Below are 20921 nucleotides of genomic sequence, written 5' to 3'. Positions count from 1 at the left end.
TGCAGCAAAAATCAATTCAGCAAACTCTTTTCTGTAGAAAAAGTAAGTTCAGCTCACTTTTTCTGTCCGAAAAATTAATTTAGCAAACGGTTTGTATCGAAATGTTGCTTTGTTAAAATGTGAATTCAGCAAACTTTTTCTATATATAACGTTAATTCCGTCAATCTATGAAGAAATAAACTGATTTATTTGAATTTAAACGTTTTTAATAATCTAAGCCCTTTTTCTTAAACTAAAACAAGATTTTTTTCTTTGAAAAATGCATAGATTTTTATGTGTATGTTTGCCTAGCACCGCACTTGATATAAATGTGAAATTAATGTCACGCATATCGTTAAGATTATTTTAGGCCATGTAGATTTACTTGGTTTGTTGTTTTTGTTTTCAGTTGCTTCCACATTCACAGAGTTAAGAGTTAAATTTCAATACCAAATTGCAACTTGGCTGCATATTCATCAGATAACTGCAACAACAACAACAATGCCACGCAAAATTTACATTTACATACACAAAGTTACAACAAAAATTACATACATACATACTTCAGTAAGTTTAACTTCATTCAAAGTTGTGGTTGTCGGTTGTCGTATTTTTCGCACAGATATTTTCCAAGAGATACACCAGAGGAAAAAGAGGAAAAAACCAAAGAAAAAGCCAAGACCTAACTTTAGTTGGCTTAGTAACAATTGAACTAAACGCCTCTACAGTAAACATACAGACACACATATGTACGTTAGTTAGCATCTTTACGTATTAATGTCGATGTTATTGTTGCTATTATTTTTGTAGCATTTTTTATTATTTAATGCAATTGTGAACCTAAACAACATTTGTTGTTGTCTGGCGACGACTGCTGTTTTATTATCCGCTTGCAATATGTTGCACTACTACTGCTGCTGCTGTGGCTGCTGGTGCCGCTGTTGTTGCAAATAAAGTGGGTCACTAGGAAAAATAATATTATAAACCAAACAAACAAACCAGCCAGCCAGCGAACAATCAAAGCGGCCAAACAATTCCAGTCAACCACAATTTAAGCATTGCAAAGCCGCTTTTCTTTTAAGCCAAAGCAGAAAAAAACCATCTAACAACAAATGAATTACTTGCAACCGGGTATAAATCTTGGGGTGGTGGATCGTTTTGAAGGTTTTTGCTACAGAAAATTATGGAGGGCCTTTGCTGAACTGAATGCTGATGTATTGACTTTTTCTAAAGAAAAATGTTTATGAATTGACTTTTTCGATTGAAAAAGTTTGCTGAATTACCTTTTAATACCCTCAGCCTTTAGGCTAAAGAGGGTATTTACACTTTGATACGACCGAAAATGTGCCTCATCGAAATAATGGTTTTAGACCCCAAGTATGTTTGTACGATATCCGTTTCAGACAATTTTGAGTAGATCTAGCAATGTCCGTCCGTCTGTCTGGCAGGCTGGTGCGCACGATAACTCTCGTACGGATCAATCGGTCTACTCCTTCGGGTACCTCCCACACAAAATTTCGGAAAAGTTCGGTTTAGGACCTGGTCTCGAATCTCTTTGATTTTTGTTTACGCAAGTTGTATTCGCTGTCCTCTATACGACGCTGTAAGTTTCATTAGGGGCAAGTCCATACTTCCTGAGAAAATAGCCTGAAAGTTACAAAAAACCCTATGACACCGTGTGTGGTGTTTGTTGCTCAAGATAACTCTCGAACGGATCTGCAGATTCGTTCCAAAATTTGGCTTTCGTAATATTTTGTCCAAACTTAGTTTAAGTTCAAATATGGATTATATCGGTCCACTCCTTCCGGTACCTCCCCCACAAAAGTTCGAAAATGTTCGAAAAATTTGTGCGTACGGTAACTCTTGAAGGGAACAACCAATTTGGTCCATACTTTGCACATTATGAAATTTCTACCAGACTTAGATGAGGTTCCAATATGGACTCAATCGGCAAACTCCTTCGAGTACCTCCCACACACAATTTCGGAAAAGTTCAGTTTAGGACCTGCTCTCGAATCGCCTGGTTTTTGTTGTATCATCTTGTATGCACTGTCCCCTATACGAAGGTACAAGTTTCCTCAGGGGCAAGTCCATACTTCCTGAACAAATAGCCTGAAAGTTGAAAAAAAAACCCTATGACACCATGGTTATGGCATTCGTAATATTGTTTCCAAACTAACTTTAAGTTCGTAGATAAGCCATATCGCTCCACTCCTTCAGGTACCTACCCCACAAAAGTTCAAAAATATTCGAAACTCTTGATGGGAGTGACCGATTTGGTCCATACTTTACACATTCTCATAATATCTACCAGATATAGATCAGGTTCGAATATGGACTATATTTTCCACTCCATCCCGTACCTCCCACACAAAATTTTGGATAAGTTCACTTTAAGACCTGCTATTGAATCACTTTGATTTTTGTTGAAGCAACTTACATTCGCTGCCTCAATTACGATGGTAAAAGTTGTTTCAGGGGCAAGTCCATACTTCTGTACAAAAACTTACCTCAACTGACTTAATCTATATAAAAGTTTGCTGCAGTGAATTTTGCTCTAGAAAAGTTTGCAGGTTGCAATTTATCTATAGAAAACTACTTGATTTTTTCTAAAGAATATTTTTGATGAAATGAAAAATAAAAAAATTTGCTGAATTGACAATTGATTTCCATAAAAAATTTCATTAAATAGGATTTCCATAGCAAAAAAAAAAAATTGGTGAATTGACTTTTTCTATAGAAACTGTTCGCTGAATTGAAAATTTCCATAGAATAAGTTCGCTGAATTTATTTTTCTATAAAAAAATCACTAAATTGATTTTTCCAAAACAAAAAAATATTGAATTGAAAGTGAATCCAGCGAGCTTTTTCTATTGGAAAAAAATTGCTGAATTGGTTTTGTTTCTATAGAAAAAGTTTGCTGAATTAACTTTTTATATATAAAAAGGTTCGCTGAATTGACTTTTTTAATAGGAAAAATTCGCTGAATTTTTCTATAGAAAAAGTTGGCTGAATTGAATTTTTTAATAGAAAAAGATTTTAAATTGTTTTTATCTATACAGATATGTTTTAAGGACCATGATCTGCGAATCTGCACCTTAAATGTTCGCACTCTTTATAGAGAAGGTGCAGTTTACGCATTGGCAGATGTACTTGAAAAGTACAAGTCCGACATTACTGCCATACAGGAAATACGATGGAACGGGAAAGGCGTCACAACAACACCTATTATAGCTGCCATGACGTAAAGCATGAGTTTGGTTGCGGATTCGTAGTTAGTCGGAGATTAAAACATCGGGTCTCCAGCTTCACTCCAGTGAATGAAAGACTCGCTGCAATTCGATTAAACGCAGAATTCTTCAACATCAGCTTTATTTGCGCTAATGCTCCACTGAAGACAAAGACGAACATACCAAAGATATATTTTACGAGCGCTTAGAAGAAACTTATGACCGTTGCCATGCCCATGACATTAAAATTATACTAGGCGATTTTAATTCCAAAATTGGAAGGAGAATATCTTTGGCCCAACAGTCGGGAAATTCAGTCTCCACAGTGAAACATCTGACAATGGTATGAGGCTAATAGACTTGGCAGCGGCAAAAAACATGGTAGTTAGCAGTACCAGATTTATTCATGTCGATATTCATAAGGGCACCTGGCTGTCACCATATCAAAGAACAAGAAATCAAATTGATCACGTTGTGGTAGCTGGAAGACATGCATCAAGCGTGTTGGATGTGCGCTCGTTCCGAGGAGCAAACATAGACTCAGACCATTACCTAGTTGCAGCAAAGGTACGCACCCGGTTGAACGTAGCAAACAAAGTGCGAACAGATACAACATGGAAGTTGGACATCGGTAAGCTGCAATCACAACAGATGACCACAGCATATTCCACTCAGCTGGCCCAACTGCTAAAGCACTCTTTGTCCCGATAACATATCAGGACAATGACAAAACATTGCCCACTCCATGCAAACATCCGCAAAATCAGTACTTGGATACCAGAGACCTCCACCAAGGAATCCATGGTATGACCAGGAGTGTGGTGCTGCTACCGAAGAGAAAAATGCGGCATATAGGGCTACTTTACAATCCGTAGATACAGGGAGAAAAGGTGAGAGGAGAAACGTCTTTTCCGCAGAATGAATTCCGAAAGTTCTACCAAATAGTAAAGCATCAAACTGATGGATTTGGTACAGGCGCAACCTCCTGTAGAGACCAGCAAGGTAATTTGGTAACTGATGCAGATAGTGTGTTCAGGTTATGGAAAGAAATTTTTTCCAAACTGTTGGTATCCGATAGTAGCGATGACGGCGAAGATACCACAGATCCAATCCCAGAAGATGGTATTGAATGTATACCGCCCAGCCAGGATGAGGTAAAGACAGCAATAACCCGGCTGAAGAATAATAACGCAGCAGGAGCGGATGGCTTGCCAGCCGAGCTGTTCAAAACCGGAGACGACACGCTTTTAAGGTGTATGCATCAGCTAGTTAGCACCACCTGGCAGGAAGAACGCGTACCCGACGATTGGAACGTGAGCATCCTATGTCCAGTCCACAAGAAGGGTGATAAGGCTGTGTTCTCCATTTACAGGGACATAAGTCTGCTCCCTATTACATATAGGATAGTATCTGGCATATTGTGTGAGAGACTATAGCCTATGGTCAATGAAATTATTGGACCCCATCAGTGCGGCTTTAGACCGGGAAAATCCATCATTGACCAGATATTTACCTTGAGACAAATCCTGGAAAAGACCCAAGAAATGCAGATCGACATCTTCCATCTTTTCGTCGATTATAAAGCAGCCTTCGACAACCCTATACGTTCAAAGGTGTTCCAAGCTGAAGAATAATAAGGCAGCAGGAGCGGATGGCTTGCCAGCCGAGCTGTTCAAAACCGGAGGCGACACGCTTTTAAGGTGTATGCATCAGCTAGTTAGCACCACCTGGCAGGAAGAACGCGTACCCGACGATTGGAACGTGAGCATCCTATGTCCAGTCCACAAGAAGGGTGATAAGGCTGTGTTCTCCATTTACAGGGACATAAGTCTGCTCCCTATTACATATAGGATAGTATCTGGCATATTGTGTGAGAGACTATAGCCTATGGTCAATGAAATTATTGGACCCCATCAGTGCGGCTTTAGACCGGGAAAATCCACCATTGACCAGATATTTACCTTGAGACAAATCCTGGAAAAGACCCAAGAAATGCAGATCGACATCTTCCATCTTTTCGTCGATTATAAAGCAGCCTTCGACAACCCTATACGTTCAAAGGTGTTCCAAGCTATGTCTGATTTTGGTATTCCTGCAAAGCTCATTCGGCTTTGAAGAATGACATTAACTGATACTCGGTCCTCGGTTAAAATAGGAAAGAACCTCTCCGAATTGTTTATTACCAAAAGAGGTTTCAGACAAGGGAACGGCCTTTCGTGCGATCTTTTCAACATCCTGCTGGAGAAGGTCATACGAGACGCAAAGGTCAAAAGATGTGGAACAATATACATGAACAGTCATATGGTACTTGTTTATGACGACGACATTGACATTATGGGTCGATCGGTACAGGAAGTAACTGACACCTTTGCAAAAGTCAAAAGGGCATCTGCTAAAGTGGGTCTGGGGGTAAACGGCAAGAAGATCAAGTTGATGGTGTCGACGCGCAATGCGCCCATAGAGATCGAGCCAACTGTTGACGTTGGTTCCTATTCTTTTGAGGTAGTAAAGGACTTCGTCTACCTCGGCACAGTTGTGAAATACGAAGAAGAATAGTGTTGGCTAACAGATGCTACTTCGGTCTGAGTAAGCCATTTAGGAATAAATCCACATCTCGTAAAACGAAAACAACGCTTTACAAAACACTGATACTACCCGTGCTGATGTATGGTTCCGAAGCCTGGGTACTTGCGCAAGCAGACATGGCAGTGCTTGGTGTGTTTGAGAGAAAAATTCTTCGATAGATCTACGAACAAATCTGCGTTGACGGTGAATATCGACGTCGTATGAACCACGAGCTGTATCTGCTATACAACGACATCAGTATAGATAAACGTATCGAGATGCCACGATTGCGTTGGCTAGGACATATCATAAGGCTTATAAATACGTGCCACATGGCGGTGCACGCAGAATTGGCAGGCCTAAGCTTAGATGGAGCAAACAAGTGGATGAAGAGATGAAGAGACGCGATATTCCAGAAAGGGAAGCAGTAAACAGAGAGAAATGGAGATCTTTTCTTAGTTCGGCTTATAGAACAAATGTTCTGTAATGGGCCAGCTAAGTAAGTAAATTGATTTTGACCTGAATTGAATTGACTTTTATATAGAATAAATTCATTGAATTGACATTTTCTATAGAAAAAGTTGGCTGAACTGTTTTTTTTATAGGAAAAGTACGCTGAATTGAATTTTTCTATAAAAAAGATCGTTGAATCAATTTTTGCTACAGGAAAAGTTCTCTGAATTGACTTTTTCCATAGAAAAGTTTGCTGAATTGACTTTTTCTATGGAAAAAATTTTCTGAATTGACTTTCGATTTTTTTTTTCTGAATTGATTTTTATATTTTTTTCTATAGAAAAAGTTTATTTAAATACCAATTTTTATAGAAAATGGTTGCTGAATTGACTTTCTGTAGGAAAAGTTGGCTGAATTAATTTATTCCATAGAACAATGTTCGCTTAATCGACTTTTTCTGTAGAAAAAGTTTGATGAATTCACTTAAAAATAAAAAAAATTCTGAGTCTATTTTTGCTATAGAAAAATTCCCTGCGTTGACTTTTGCTGAATTGACTTTCTGTAGGAAAAGTTGGCTGAATTAATTTATTCCATAGAACAATGTTCGCTTAATCGACTTTTTCTGTAGAAAAAGTTTGATGAATTCACTTAAAAATAAAAAAAAATTCTGAGTCTATTTTTGCTATAGAAAAATTCCCTGCATTGACTTTTTCTGCAGAAAAAGTTCGCTGAATTTACTTTTTCCATAGAAAAGTTTGCTGAATTGAATTTTCTATAGAAAATGTTTGCTGAATTGACTTTATCTACGGAAAAAGTTTTCTGAATTGACCTATTCTATAGAAAAGTTTCCTGAATTGACTTCTCTATAGAAAAACTTCGTTTTCTTTAAGAAAATTTCTTACTTGACATCTTCTATAGAAAAAAGTTAGCTGACTTGACTTTATTTATAGAACAAATGGTTTGAATATTAATTGCTATAGAAAATGTTTGCTGAATTGATTTATTCTGTAGAATGAATGTTTTTTTTTCTATAGAAAAGTTTGCTGAACTGATTTCCTATAGAAAAAGTTTACTTAATTGACTTTTTCTATGGAAAAAGTCTTCTGAATTGACTTTTTCTATAGAAAAAGTTTCCTGAATTGACTTTTCTACAGACAAATTTCTCTGAATTGACTAGGCAAATTTGCCTGAATTGCCTTAATCTGTAGAAAAAGGTTTGCTGAATTGATATTTTCTATAGAAAAAGTTTGCTGAGTTGAATTTTCTCTATAGAAAAATGTTGATGAATTGCCTTTTTCTATTGCAAAATGTCAATGAATTTACTTTTCTAAAAGAAAAGTTTGCTGAATTAAAGTTTTCCACAAAAAAAGTTTGCTGAACTGGCGTTTTCTATAGGAAAAGTTTTTGAATTGAATTTTTCTATACAAAAATTTGGCTGAATTGACTTTCTCTACAGAAGAACTAGTGGAATTGACATTTCTATAAAAAAAATTCGCTGAATTGTATTTCTCCATAGAAACATTTTGCTCAAAAAGCTTGTTCAATTGACTTTTTCCATAGAAAATGTTTTCCCAATTGAATTTCTCTACAGAAAAATTTGCTAAACAGGCATTTTTTATAGAAAAAGTTTGGTGCATAAATTTTTCTACAGAAAAAGTTTGAACAATCGACTTATTACACTGTGACACAAAATGGAACTTAAAGTCTGGGGGTGGACAATTTCTTTTGGAGATGAAAGCCCTTGATTAGTATACTAAGAACCCAAAAGGAAATTTTAGTCATAGGTCAAGTTTCTGAGATATCGCGCGATGAAGTTTTTGATTTTTTCCGTCGCTTTGAGGTGACATGTCTTTAGTCAAATCGATTGGCGAATCTTTTTGTAAAACATTTCATTCTTCTAACTCGATGCCTTTCATGTCCTTTTCGTCCTTTATATCTTGAACCGTAGTGAAAGTACCACAAGATGAGATTTTTCAGCATACAAATATTCTACAAAAATGTTGCTCATAAGATTTTAGGTACGGTTCTCTTTGACAACTAATCTTTTTTTTTCAGTTTTCATTGTCATTTTTAACATTTATTGGGACTTGGTTCAGAATTAAACTATGTTTTGTTTTTCTGTATATTCATTATTGGTTATGCATAGGTATGTAGACATTACCAATGGGTATTGCTTATGTAGACATCTGGGGTGCTTCTGAAATATTTACCACAAATAGCTCTTGTATTGATGAACATGTTAATAACAAATTTTCTTGGAGGATAGATCCGGTTATCTCAGTTTTTGAACCGGATATTCCGACATTAAAACCGATTTTTGAACCGGTTTTAAGTAACCGATTAAACTTATATGTATACCATTAAAAAGCTTATAGAGTTGTCAATCAAATTAAGTTAATTCGCTTATGAAAACTTTTGGGCGTTTGAACCGACAAAAATGTTGATTAGGATTAAAGATCAAAAGTTTTGCGGAGGATATACTAAAAGGAATTGATAGACTTTGACCGTTATGGAAGTGGATCTCCAGTGACAACATATGGTGCCATAGGGGGTTTTTACACTATTCGGGCTGTTTGCTCAAGAAGTATGGACTTGCCCCTAAAAAAAGTTTACCATCGTAATTGAGGCAGCGAATGCAAGTTGCTTCAAAAAAAGTGATTCGAGAGCAGGTCTTAAAGTGAACTTATCCGAAATTTTGTGTGGGAGGTACCGGATGGAGTTGACAAATATAGTCCATATTTTAACCTGATCTATATCTGGTAGATATATTGGGATGTGTAAAGTGTAGACCAATTCGGCCACTCCCATCAAGAGTTACCGTACAAACATTTTTGAACTTTTGTGGGGGAGGTACCTGAAGGAGTGGACCGATATGGCTTATCTTCAAACGTAAACTATGTTTGGACAAAATCAAGAGTTATCTTGCGCTTAAACCACCTCACACGGTGTCATAGGGTTTTTTTGCAACTTTCGTGCTATTTTCTCAGGAAGTGCGGACTTGCCCTTGATGAAACTTGTACCGTCGTATAGAGGGCAGTAAATACAAGTTGTTAAAACAAAAATCAAAGCGATTCGAGAGATGGTCCTAAACTGAACTTTTCCGAAATTTTGTGTGGCAGGTACCCGACGGAGTGGACCTATTGAGACCATATTGGAACCTCATATTACTCTGGTAGAAAGTTTACGCTATACAAAGTATGGACCAAATCGGTCACTTCCTTCAAGAGTAATCGTGCGCATAAACTTTCCGAAAATTTTCGAACTTTTGTGGGGGAGGTACCGGAAGGAGTGGACCGATGTAGCTCATCTTCGAACTTAAACTAAGTTTGGGCTAAATATTGCGAAAGCCAAAACTTGAACCGAATCGGTTCATCCGTTCGAAAGTTATCGTGCGCTCCAGCTAGCAGGACAGACAGACAGACGGACGGACATGGCTAGATCGACTCGACTGGTCTAAAACCATTATTTCGATGAGGCACATTTTCGTTGTATCAAAGTGTATATACCCTCCTTAGCCTAAAGGCTGAGGGTATAACAAAATATAGTTCAATTCTTAACCAAGTCCGAATAAATGTCAAAAATGACAATGAAAACGGGACAAAATCGATTAGTTGTCAAAGAGAACCGTACCTAAAATTTTCTGAGCAACATTTTTGTAGAATTTGGATGCTGAAAAATCTAATCTTGTGGTACTTTCACTACGGTTCTCAAAATTAAGGACGAAAAGGACATGAAAGGCATTGAGTTAGAAGAATGAAATGTTCTACAAAAAGATTCGCCAATCGATTTTACTGAAGACATATCACATCAAAACTAAGCTACAACAACGCCAAACAGAGATATGGAGCTCTTTTCCCAAGTATTATAGGGAAAAATCAAAAACTTCATCGCGCGATATCTCAGAAACTTGACCTATGGCGAAAATTTGCTTTTGGGTTCTTAGTATACTCATCAAGGGCTTTCATCTCCAAAAGAAATTTTCCACCCCCCAAAAAATGCTGCTGCACAGTGATATCTCTTTAGAAAAAGTTTGTTAAATAAACTTTCTCTATAGAAAAATTAGCTGAATAAATTGTTTCTATGGAAACATTTGCTGTATTGGTTTTCTATAGGAAAACTTCGCTGAATTGACATTTTCTATACAAAAAGGTAGCAGGTTAGTAAAATTGAGTTTTCTATAGAAAAATTTTCTGAATTGATCCTTTCTGTAAAAAAATTAGCTGAATTGAATTTTCCAATAGAAAAATTTTGTTCAATTAACTTTTTATATAGAGAAAGCTAGCTCATTTGACTTTTCCTATAGAAAAATTTCAATTGAATAACTCTTTAGAAAAAGTTTGCTAAATAAACTTTCTCTATAGAAAAATTTTGCTCAATCGATTTTTTCTATAGGAAATTTTGACCATTTGGCTTTTTCTATAGAAAAAACTTTGCTCAATTGACTTATACTATAGAAAAAGTTTGGTTAGTTTTTTTTTTGGAGAAACAGTTGACTGAATTAAATTTTCTATAGAAAAAGTTGGCTGAATTGATTTGGTCTATAGAAGAATATTTGCTGAAATGATATTTTTACTGAACTAGTTTGTTCAATTGGCTTTTTTTGTAGAAAAATTTCGTCACTTGACTTATTCGCTAGAAAAAGTTAGCTGGATACACTTTTTCTTTAGAAAAGATTGTTCTATAGGAAAAGATATCTTAATTGACTTCCCTTTTGCTCAATTGATATTTTCTATGGAAAAAATTCTCTGAATTGACTTTTTCCAAAAAAAAGGTTTGCTGAGTTGGCTTTTTCGAAAGTATAAAGTTTTATGAATTGATTTTTTGAAGAAAAATTGCTGAATTGGATTTCTGATAGAAAAAAAATATATTTTAATAAAAAAAATATGCTGAATTGACCTTTTCTTGAGAAAAATATCGCTGAGTTTACTTTTCCTATAGATAATTTCGCTGAATTTATATTTTCTACAGAAAACTTCGCCGTCTTGAATGTTATTGCATTGCCTTTCCTATAGGGCATAGCGTGTTGTGTTTTTTTTTTTCATAGGAAAATGTATCTGACTTTGCATTTTGGGGCCACCTTTATGAGGGCCTTTGTAATTAACATATACTCAGCTAAGAATTGATAGTGATTTTCACATATGTGTATTTTTGATTATAAAACCAAATTCAGCAACAAACCAAACGACAAACATTTCTTTACTGACAACCAACCTTACGAGAGGCATACGAGTGTGATTTATAAAAATACCATACAACTTTTTTGCAGTATGTGGTTTTTCCTTGAACATCCCTCGTATACAACAATTTCAATATTGTGTGCCACAAATCGCCAAGTAATGCAATATTTTGTATATTGTAAAACTTATTTTATGTACAGCTTTTTCGATTTTTTTTTTATTTTTCGCATCTTGACAAGCGTAGATTAGTTGACAGTAGCAAAACAGCAACCTCACTACTCTACAGAGGGCTTAGATTTTCAAGTTGAAAACAAGAAGCCAGCACCTTCGATCATCAAATGTTACAAGTTGCCAGCAAAGTCAGCAGGAAGCGTGTACTTGCAAATTGTGCTGATCTCGGCGGACAGTTAAAGTGTAAAATTCAAACAAGTGACACTTGATTCTTGACTTTGTGATACTCCCACGTTTGCCCATACGCTGTTTGTTTGTTTAACAACATTTCCCTTGTTGCATTGTTGTTGTTATCTTTCCAAAATTTTGTCTTGGCCAAAAGTGTATCAGCTAAATGTTAAGTGGAAATCTTCAAATCGTTGATGAGCTATTTATGTTATTTTTGTTTCTCTTTCGCTTCCTGGCTTCAAGTTCTTGTGTAGATTTTTCTTAGTTTATTTTTTGTTTTTGTTTCTGTTTTTTCGTTAATAGATAAACACTGTAATAACTGAAATTGTCGCATGCCCAAATGCCAGCCATGCTCCGTTTGAGACATGATGTTGCCGTTGTCAAGATGTTTTTTCGTTGCTTTGTTGTTGTTGTTACTTGATGACTATTTGTACAGTTAAATGTTGTGACGGAGTAACATCACGAAATAAGGAAGACTCTCTAATGTCAAGAATTTTCAAAAAAAAACAACAGCAACACCAAAAGATGGATTATACAGATGACAACAATGATAGAAGAATAGCCAAAAAACAATTGTCGTTATGGATTTTGAAGTTGGAATCAAAATGAACTGTAATGACCCTTTTGGGGAGTATGGAGAATTTGAATATATTAAGCAGAATTTTCCATAAGAGGTGAAGGAAAAAAGTGGCTGCCTGAAGCTCTTCTTGGCTGTTTTGTGAATGAACGCATTTTCCTCTTATTGGACGTTTTCTATAGCTGAAAAATTGTACGTAATTGTATGTTTGTTTTCTATGCAGATATGTATGTTACCTTCAAAAAACGTTGGCGGAGATTAATTTTCCGAGAGAATAGTTTAACGGAATGTAAAAAATCTTCGCAGGGTGCAAGGCCGATAAATTCTTAACCACCTCCTCAACACGTCAATTAATCGTACTAAATGGCACTCGAACTAGTTTTGTAGAGGAAACTTCTCTACAGTTCTTCCACGAGCATTTTCGCTCAGCTTGTATAGTAGAAGAGAATTCTGAATTATTTCTATTACATTCCCAAAAAGTGAATTGCATAGTGTGGATGCAGAGATAAAAACATAGCTCATATATTCAGTGAGGTAATGTACTGGTTGCTATATTTTCGAAACCTGGATCTCGACTCAAACTATTGAAAAATCGTTCTTCTTTAACTGATCTAATATTTTCAAAATGTAAGCAAAACTTTTCTATGCTACGGTCGTAATATTTGCCATTGGATATTGGTTTAAGCTTCTCTATTTCGTCTATAGAATAGCACTATTGAATATTGTTTCACCTTTGCTCTTAAATGGTTACTTAGAAATATATTTGACAATGATAGAGAACCCTATTCCTTTTAGAATATTAAGCAATTTATATTAAGCAATTTTCCTTGCGACAATTGTCAGTTTGATGGAGATAGAGGTGAGGCATATGGTAAGCCTTTGCCACTTAACATCCTCTCTCACCAACAAACTGACAATTGCCACAAGGAAAATTGCTTAATGTAGATATGGACTAACCTGAAGAAAAATACTCTAATAATTACTTTAATGTAAAATAATTTGATATCAAAAATCTATCACACTTCAAAGCGTCAAAAATTCTGAAAACATGGTATTGACAACATCATCATTAAAGGAGAAACAGTAAAAAATCATAAGAAATTGCACGAAGCTGCAAAAAAGATACACCCACCAGAACTACAAAAACCAAACTGACAAGTGTTAGCAAGATAATATGGGCTTGGTATCCTCTTGAGTGAACACAACATCATCATGCAATGACCATGTGATATTAGCACCGACGACATTAGCAACAATTTCATAGTAGACTTTACATAGCCAGCAACGTTTTCTCATTAAACAATTTAAATTAGCGAATTTTTAGATACAAATCCTCAATAAGACAATTCTATCTATAAAAACAAACTTCGGTTGGCTATTTCCATAGAAAATTCCAATTTATAGAACTTTACTTATTGAAAAATTAAAATGAAATAACTTTTTCTAACGAAGAAGTCAATTGAGCAAACTTTTTCTATCGAAAAAGTCAATTCAGCGATTTTTTTATAGAAAAATCTATTCAGCGAACATTTTCTATAGAAAAAGTCAATTTAGCGCAATTTTGCTATTAAAATAGTCAGTTCACAGAATTTTTCCTATAGAAAAAGTCAATTCAACGAAATGTTTCTAACGAAAAAATCAATTCGGAGAGCATTTTCTATAGAAAAAGTCAATTCAGCGAACTTTTCCAATGCAAAAGTCAATTTATCGAACTTTTTCTATAGAAAAAGTCAATTTTGCAACTCATTGAATAATTTTATAGAAAAAGTCAATTCATCGAATTTTTCTATAGAAACATTCAATTCAGCCGACTTTTTCTATAAAAATTCGGCAAACTTTTTCTATACAAACAGACAATTCAGCGAACATTTTCTTTAGAAGAAAACAATTCATCGATCTTTTTTATAGAAATTCGGCGAAACTTTCCTATGGGATAAGTCAATTCAGCAAACTTTTCCTGTAGGAAAAAACCATTCGTCCACGTTTTCGTATATAAAAAAAAACAATTCGTCAAACTTTTTCTATGGAAAAATTTAATTCAGCGAACTTTTTCTATAAAAATTCGGCGAAACTTTCCTATGTGAAAAGTGAATTCAGCTAACTTTTTTATGGAAAACGTCAATTCAGCTAATATTTTCTTGGAAAAGTCAATTCAGGGGGCCTTTTCTATGGAAAAAGTCAATTTAACGAAATTTTTCCATTTAAAAAATCAATTTATCGAATTTTTCTATGCAATAAGTTAATGTTAATTCACCAGAAATTTTCTGTAGAAAAACTCAATTCAACTAACATTTTCTATAGAAAAAGTCAATTCAGCGAACTTTTTCTACAGAAAAAGTCAATTCAGCGAACTTTTTCTATAGAAAAAGTCAATTCAGCGAACTTTTTCTGTAGAAAAAGTCAATTCAGCGAACTTTTTCTGTAGAAAAAGTGATTTCAGCGAACTTTTTCTATAGAAAAAGCCAATTCAGCGAACTTTTTATGGAAAAAGTCAATTCAGTGAACTTTTTCTATAGAAAAAGTCAATTCAGCGAACTTTTTCTGTAGAAAATGCCAATTCCGCGAAGTTTTCTATAGAAAAATTCAATCCGGCGAAATTTTTCTATTGAAGAAATCAATTCAGCGAACTTTTTCTATAGAAAAAGCCAATACAGGGAACTTTTTCCATAAAAAAACTTCAGTTCAGCGAACTTTTTCTAGAGAAGAAGTCAATTCATCGAACTTTTTCTATAGAAGAAGTCAATTCAGCTAACTTTTTGTATAGAAAAAGTCAATTCAGCGAACTTCTTCTGTAGAAAATGCCAATTCCGCGAAGTTTTCTATAGAAAAAGTCAATTCAGCGAACTTTTTCTATAGAAAAATCAATTTAGTGAACTATTCTATGGAAATAGTTAATGCAGCGAACTTTTCTATGGAAAAAGTCAATTCAGCAAAGTTTTTCTGTAGAAAAAATCAATTCAGCGAAATTCTTCGATAGAAAATATCAATTCAGCGAACTTTTCTTTAGAAAAATTCAATCCAGTGAACTTTTTCTATGGAAAACTTCAGTTCAGCGAACTTCTCTACAGAAAAATCAATTCAGCGGACTTTTTCTATAGAAAAAGAGAATTCAGCGAACTTCTTCTGTATAAAATGCCAATTCCGCGAAGTTTTCTATAGAAAAAGTCAATTCAGCGAACTTTTTCTATAGAAAAATCAATTTAGTGAACTATTCTATGGAAATAGTCAATGCAGCGAACTTTTCTATGGAAAAAGTCAATTCAGCAAAGTTTTTCTGTAGAAAAGTCAACTCAGCGAACTTTTTCTATGGAAAAATCAATTTAGTGAACTATTCTATAGAGAAAGTCAATCCGCCGAAATTTTTCTATTGAAGAAATCAATTCAGCGAGCTTTTTCTATTGAAAAAGTAAATTCCGAGAAACTACTCTATAGCAAAAATAAATTCAGCGAGCTTTTAAAATAGAAAAATTCAAATCAGCGAACTTTTTCTATAGAAAAAGCCAATTCAGCGAACATTTTCTATAGAAAAAGTCAATTCAGCGAACTTTTTCTATAGAACAAGAGAATTCAGCGAACCTCTTCTGTAGAAAAGCGAATTCAGCGAACTTCTTCTGTGCAAAGGACAATTCAGCGAACTTTTTCTGTAGAAAATGCCAATTCCGCGAAGTTTTCTATAAAAAAGTCAATTCAGCGAACTTTTTCTATAGAAAAAGTCAATTCAGCGAACTTTTTCTATAGAAAAAGTCAATTCAGCGAACTTTTTCTATAGAAAAAGTCAATTCAGCGAACTTTTTCTATAGAAAAAGTCAATTCAGCGAACTTTTTCTATAGAAAAGTCAATCCGGTGAACTTTTTCTATTGAAAAAGTCCATTCAGCGAACTTTTTCTATAGAAAAAGTGAATCCAGCGGGCTATTCTATTGAAAAAGTAAATTCAGCGAACTTTTTCTATAGAAAAAGTAAATCCAGGGAACTTTTTCCATAAAAAACCTGCAGTCAGCAAGCTTTTTCTACAGAAGTAGTCAATTCAGCGAAGTTTTTCTATAGAAAAAGTCAATTTGGCAACTCATTAAATAATTCTATAGAAAAAGTCAATTCATCGAATTTTTCTATAGAAACATTTAATTCAGCCGACTTTTTCTATAAAAATTCGGCAAACTTTTCCTATGGGAAAAGTCAATTAAGCAAACTTTTTCTATACAAACAGACAATTCAGCGAACATTTTCTTTAGAAGAAAACAATTCATCTATCTTTTTTATAGAAATTCGGCGAAACTTTCCTATGGGAAAAGTCAATTCAGCAAACTTTTCCTGTAGGAAAAAACAATTCGTCCAGGTTTTTGTATAGAAAAAAATTCAACTCATCGAACTTTTTCTATAAAAATTCGGCGAAACTTTCCTATGTGAAAAGTCAACTCAGCTAACTTTTTAAGGAAAACGTCAATTCAGCTAATATTTTCTTGGAAAAGGTCAATTCAGGGGGCCTTTTCTATGGAAAAAGTCAATTTAACGAAATATTTTCCATTTAAAAAATCAATTTATCGAATTCTTCTATGCAATAAGTCAATTCTGCAAACTTTTTTATTGAAAAATGTTAATTCACCAGAAATTTTCTATGGAAAAAATCAATTCAACTAACTTTTTCTATAGAAAAAGTCAATTCAGCGAACTTTTTCTACAGAAAAAGTCAATTCAGCGAAATTTTTCTACAGAAAAAGTCAATTCGGCGAACTTTTTCTAAAGAAAAAGCCAATTCAGCGAACTTTTTTATGGAAAAAGTCAATTCAACGGACTTTTGCTATGGAAATAGTCAATTCAGCGGACTTTTGCTATGGTCATCTCCAATTCAGAGAACTTTTTGTATAGAAAAAAACAATTCGTCAAACTTTTTCTATAGAAAAATTCAATTCATCGAACTGTTTCTATAAAAATTCGGCGAAACTTTCCTATTCAGCTAACTATTTTATGGAAAAAGTCAATTCAGCTAATATTTTCTTGGAAAAAGTCAATACAGGGGGCCTTTTCTATGGCAAAATTCAATTTAACGAAATATTTTCCATTTAAAAAATCAATTTATCGAATTCTTCTATGCAATAAGTCAATTCTGCAAACTTTTTTATTGAAAAATGTTAATTCACCAGAAATTTTCTATGGAAAAACTCAATTCAACTAACTGTTTCTATAGAAAAAGTCAATTCAGCGAACTTTTTCTAAAGAAAAAGCCAATTCAGCGAAGTTTTTTATGGAAAAGGTCAATTCAACGGACTTTTGCTATGGAAATAGTCAATTCAGCGGACTTTTGCTATGGACATTTCCAATTCAGCGACCTTTTTCTATAGAAAAAGTCAATTCAGTAAACTTTTTCTATAGAAAAAGTCAATTCAGCGAACTTTTTCTGTAGAAAATGCCAATTCCGCGAAGTTTTCTATAGAAAAAGTCAATCCGGCGAAATTTTTCTATTGAAGAAATCAATTCAGCGAACTTCTTCTATAGAAAAAATCAATACAGGGAACTTTTTCCATAAAAAATTTCAGTTCAACGAACTTTTTCTAGAGAAGAAGTCAATTCATCGAACTTTTTCTATAGAAGAAGTCAATTCAGCTAACTTTTTCTATAGAAAAAGTCAATTCAGCGAATTTTTTCCTGTAGAAGAAGTCAATTCAGCAAGCGCTTTATGACAAAACTACAAGTTTTTCAATAGAAGATATCAATTCAGCAAATTATTTCCATAGTTAAAGTCCGTTCAGAAAAAGTCAATTCAGCCAACTGTTTCAATAGAAAAAAATCAATTCAGCAAACCTTTTCAACAGAAAAAAAAAATAATTCAGCGAACTTTTTCTATAGAAAAAGTCAATTCAGCGAACTTTTTCTATAGTCATTTTAGCTAACTTTTATATAGAAAGTGTAAATTCAGCGAACTTTTCCTATAGGAAAAGTCAATTCAGCGGACTTTTGCTATGCTACTTTTTCCGAATTGAGCGAACTGGTTTTGTATAAAAATGCAATTCAGCAGACATTTTCTGTAAAAAAATCAATTACGATGACTTTTTTATGAAAAAGTTAATTTTGCGGACTTTCTCTGAAAAAGTGAATTTCTACAGAAGAATAACTTTTTCTACAGAAACAGTCAATTTTGCGATGTTTTTCTAAAGGAAAAGTCAACTCAGCGAAATGCTTCTACAAATAAATTCAATTCAGAGAAATTTTTTTTAGAGAATAAGATCGCTGAATTGGCTTATTCTCTAGAAAAAATCCTCTGAATTGAATTTATATGTATTTTCAATTTCAATTCAATTATTCTTTATTTTCATATAACGTTACAATTTTATCTTATATTATAACATTGTTTGTATTATGTTTTATAAAGAAATGTTCAGCATGGTTATTTTAACCGTCTGCTGGAATCTGAGTGGATAATAGAAATAACAATCATTTATACTAGTAGTTGAATTCTACGATTAACATTTTTCTATATTGTAGTGCTCCTTTATGTATTTAAATAACTTCACCACCATTCAATATACAAATAATTTCAGTATTGGATAATATACTTTTATGGACGCGAAAAGACTGCAAGATTGGACAGCGGCCTATAAAATGTGAAATTGATTCCACCTCTCCCAAATTACACAGTGAACATCGTTGTTGGTCTGGCGTTCTAAATGACTTAGAATTCAGTTGTAATAAATCACCCCTTGCTTTCAGTATCAAGGATATTTGTTCTTGGTTGTAAGAATCGTTGCAGTAAAAGGGACCCATGTTATAGTCAAGACCCCTATAAATACGGTTCGCACTTCTTTCTGCATTTTGTATGTGTGTGTTAGTCCATATTATTTTCATTTTATTCAGAATTTTCCCTGCTGCGTCCATCCAATATGATCTATTCATCAATATATTGTTGCTTTCGATGTTGTTTACTGCTAGCTTTTGTTTAAAGTCCCTAAACCACCCAAGGTTTTTGTTGGCCAATTTTGTGCCTAGTATGTGCGGTAGTCTATGACTCTCTAGATTAAACAAAACTTTAGACAGGTATTGAATGTGCAAGGGGTATGTGTAAATGTACCCAGGTTCATACCCTGTTTCCAAAACAATGACGTAGTTGGGTGTAGAATCAGGCAGACGGAGTATTTTCTTTATGAAAAATCGGTAAATTTTTTCAACTTTTTCAAAATAAGAGTTACCCCGTACTTGTGCTCCGTAACTATGAATTGAGCGACATACAGCTAAAAACATATTCCATTTTGCCTTTAGATTAATCGTAGATTTCGATATAAACATTTTCCACGTCGACATTAAGGACATTTTTGAGGCTTCCTCCTTTTTTTTGTAGATGTTTACTGAAGGATAGTTTTGGGGTTAAAATCATTCCCAGGTATTTATATTCGTTAACTGTTCTTAGCTTTTCTCCTTGATATGTCCATTGCTCACTTGCCGATAGCTTGCCTCCTTTCCTAAATACCATTATCTCAGATTTTGTATGGTTTACTTCCATGCCCCATAAAGTACAATACGATTCCAATCTAATGATCATTTACTGTAATATTGCTGGGTTGTCTGCCAGGATAACTATATCATCCGCGTACATGAGTAAACGAATGTTTGTTTCATCTATATCAATTCCACCTTGAAGATATTCGTGTAAGTCGTTAAGATAGATCGCGAAAAGAATTGGTGACAACAAACAGCCCTGCTTTTCGCCAGTATGCGTTTCAAAATATTGTGATAACAGATCTCCCGACCAAACTGCGGATTTTGTGTGTTCATAGATTTTTTTTTCACGAAATGAATTATTTTCGACGACAAGCCAATGGTATGCAGTTTATAAATTAGTAGATCCCTGGGAACTCTGGCGAAAGCAGCTTTAAAATCTACGAAAAATGCGTAAACCTTTTTGTTCTCATTCAGTTTCAGGTTAATTATTGCTGAGAGATTAAAGATGTTATCGATTGTCGAGTAACCTTTCCTGAAACCCGCTTGGTACTCATTTAAAATTTGGTTTCCAATAACCCAATCTGCAATTCTTTTGTTGATCATTCCAATCATTATTTTACCAACACAATTCATAAATGTAATTCCCCTGTAGTTGCACACATCATTCACGTCTCCTTTCATATGAATTGGGAAGATAATTCCTGAACGAAATACCTCGAAATCATCAGAACCATTTAAAATCATATTAAACGCATTACACAAACTTTGGAGCAATGCATCTGTGCCATGGATAAAAAACTCATACGGGACTCGGTCGACCCCTGGTGCTTTATTGCACTTTACATTCTGGAGTTGTTTCTTTAATTCTTGGACCGTGAAAGCTCTATCCAGGATATAGTCGTTTGACAGACCAGGAGCAAAATGTATTGGCTTTGTATGACATACAGGATTCAAAAGCTTCTCAAAATAAGATTTCAATACATTTATATGTAGAAGAATTTCGCTGAATTGATTTTCATTTAGAAAAACATCGCTGAATTGACTGTTTCTGTAGAAAAAGTTATTTTTCTTTTTTAAAAAAAGTCCGTAAAATTAACTTGTTCATAAAAAA

The sequence above is a fragment of the Musca autumnalis genome, unplaced genomic scaffold (assembly GCF_047663935.1).
Source record: "Musca autumnalis isolate F117 unplaced genomic scaffold, ASM4766393v1 scaffold_3, whole genome shotgun sequence".
Taxonomy (NCBI): domain Eukaryota; kingdom Metazoa; phylum Arthropoda; class Insecta; order Diptera; family Muscidae; genus Musca; species Musca autumnalis.
This window is presented reverse-complemented; position numbering follows the sequence as displayed.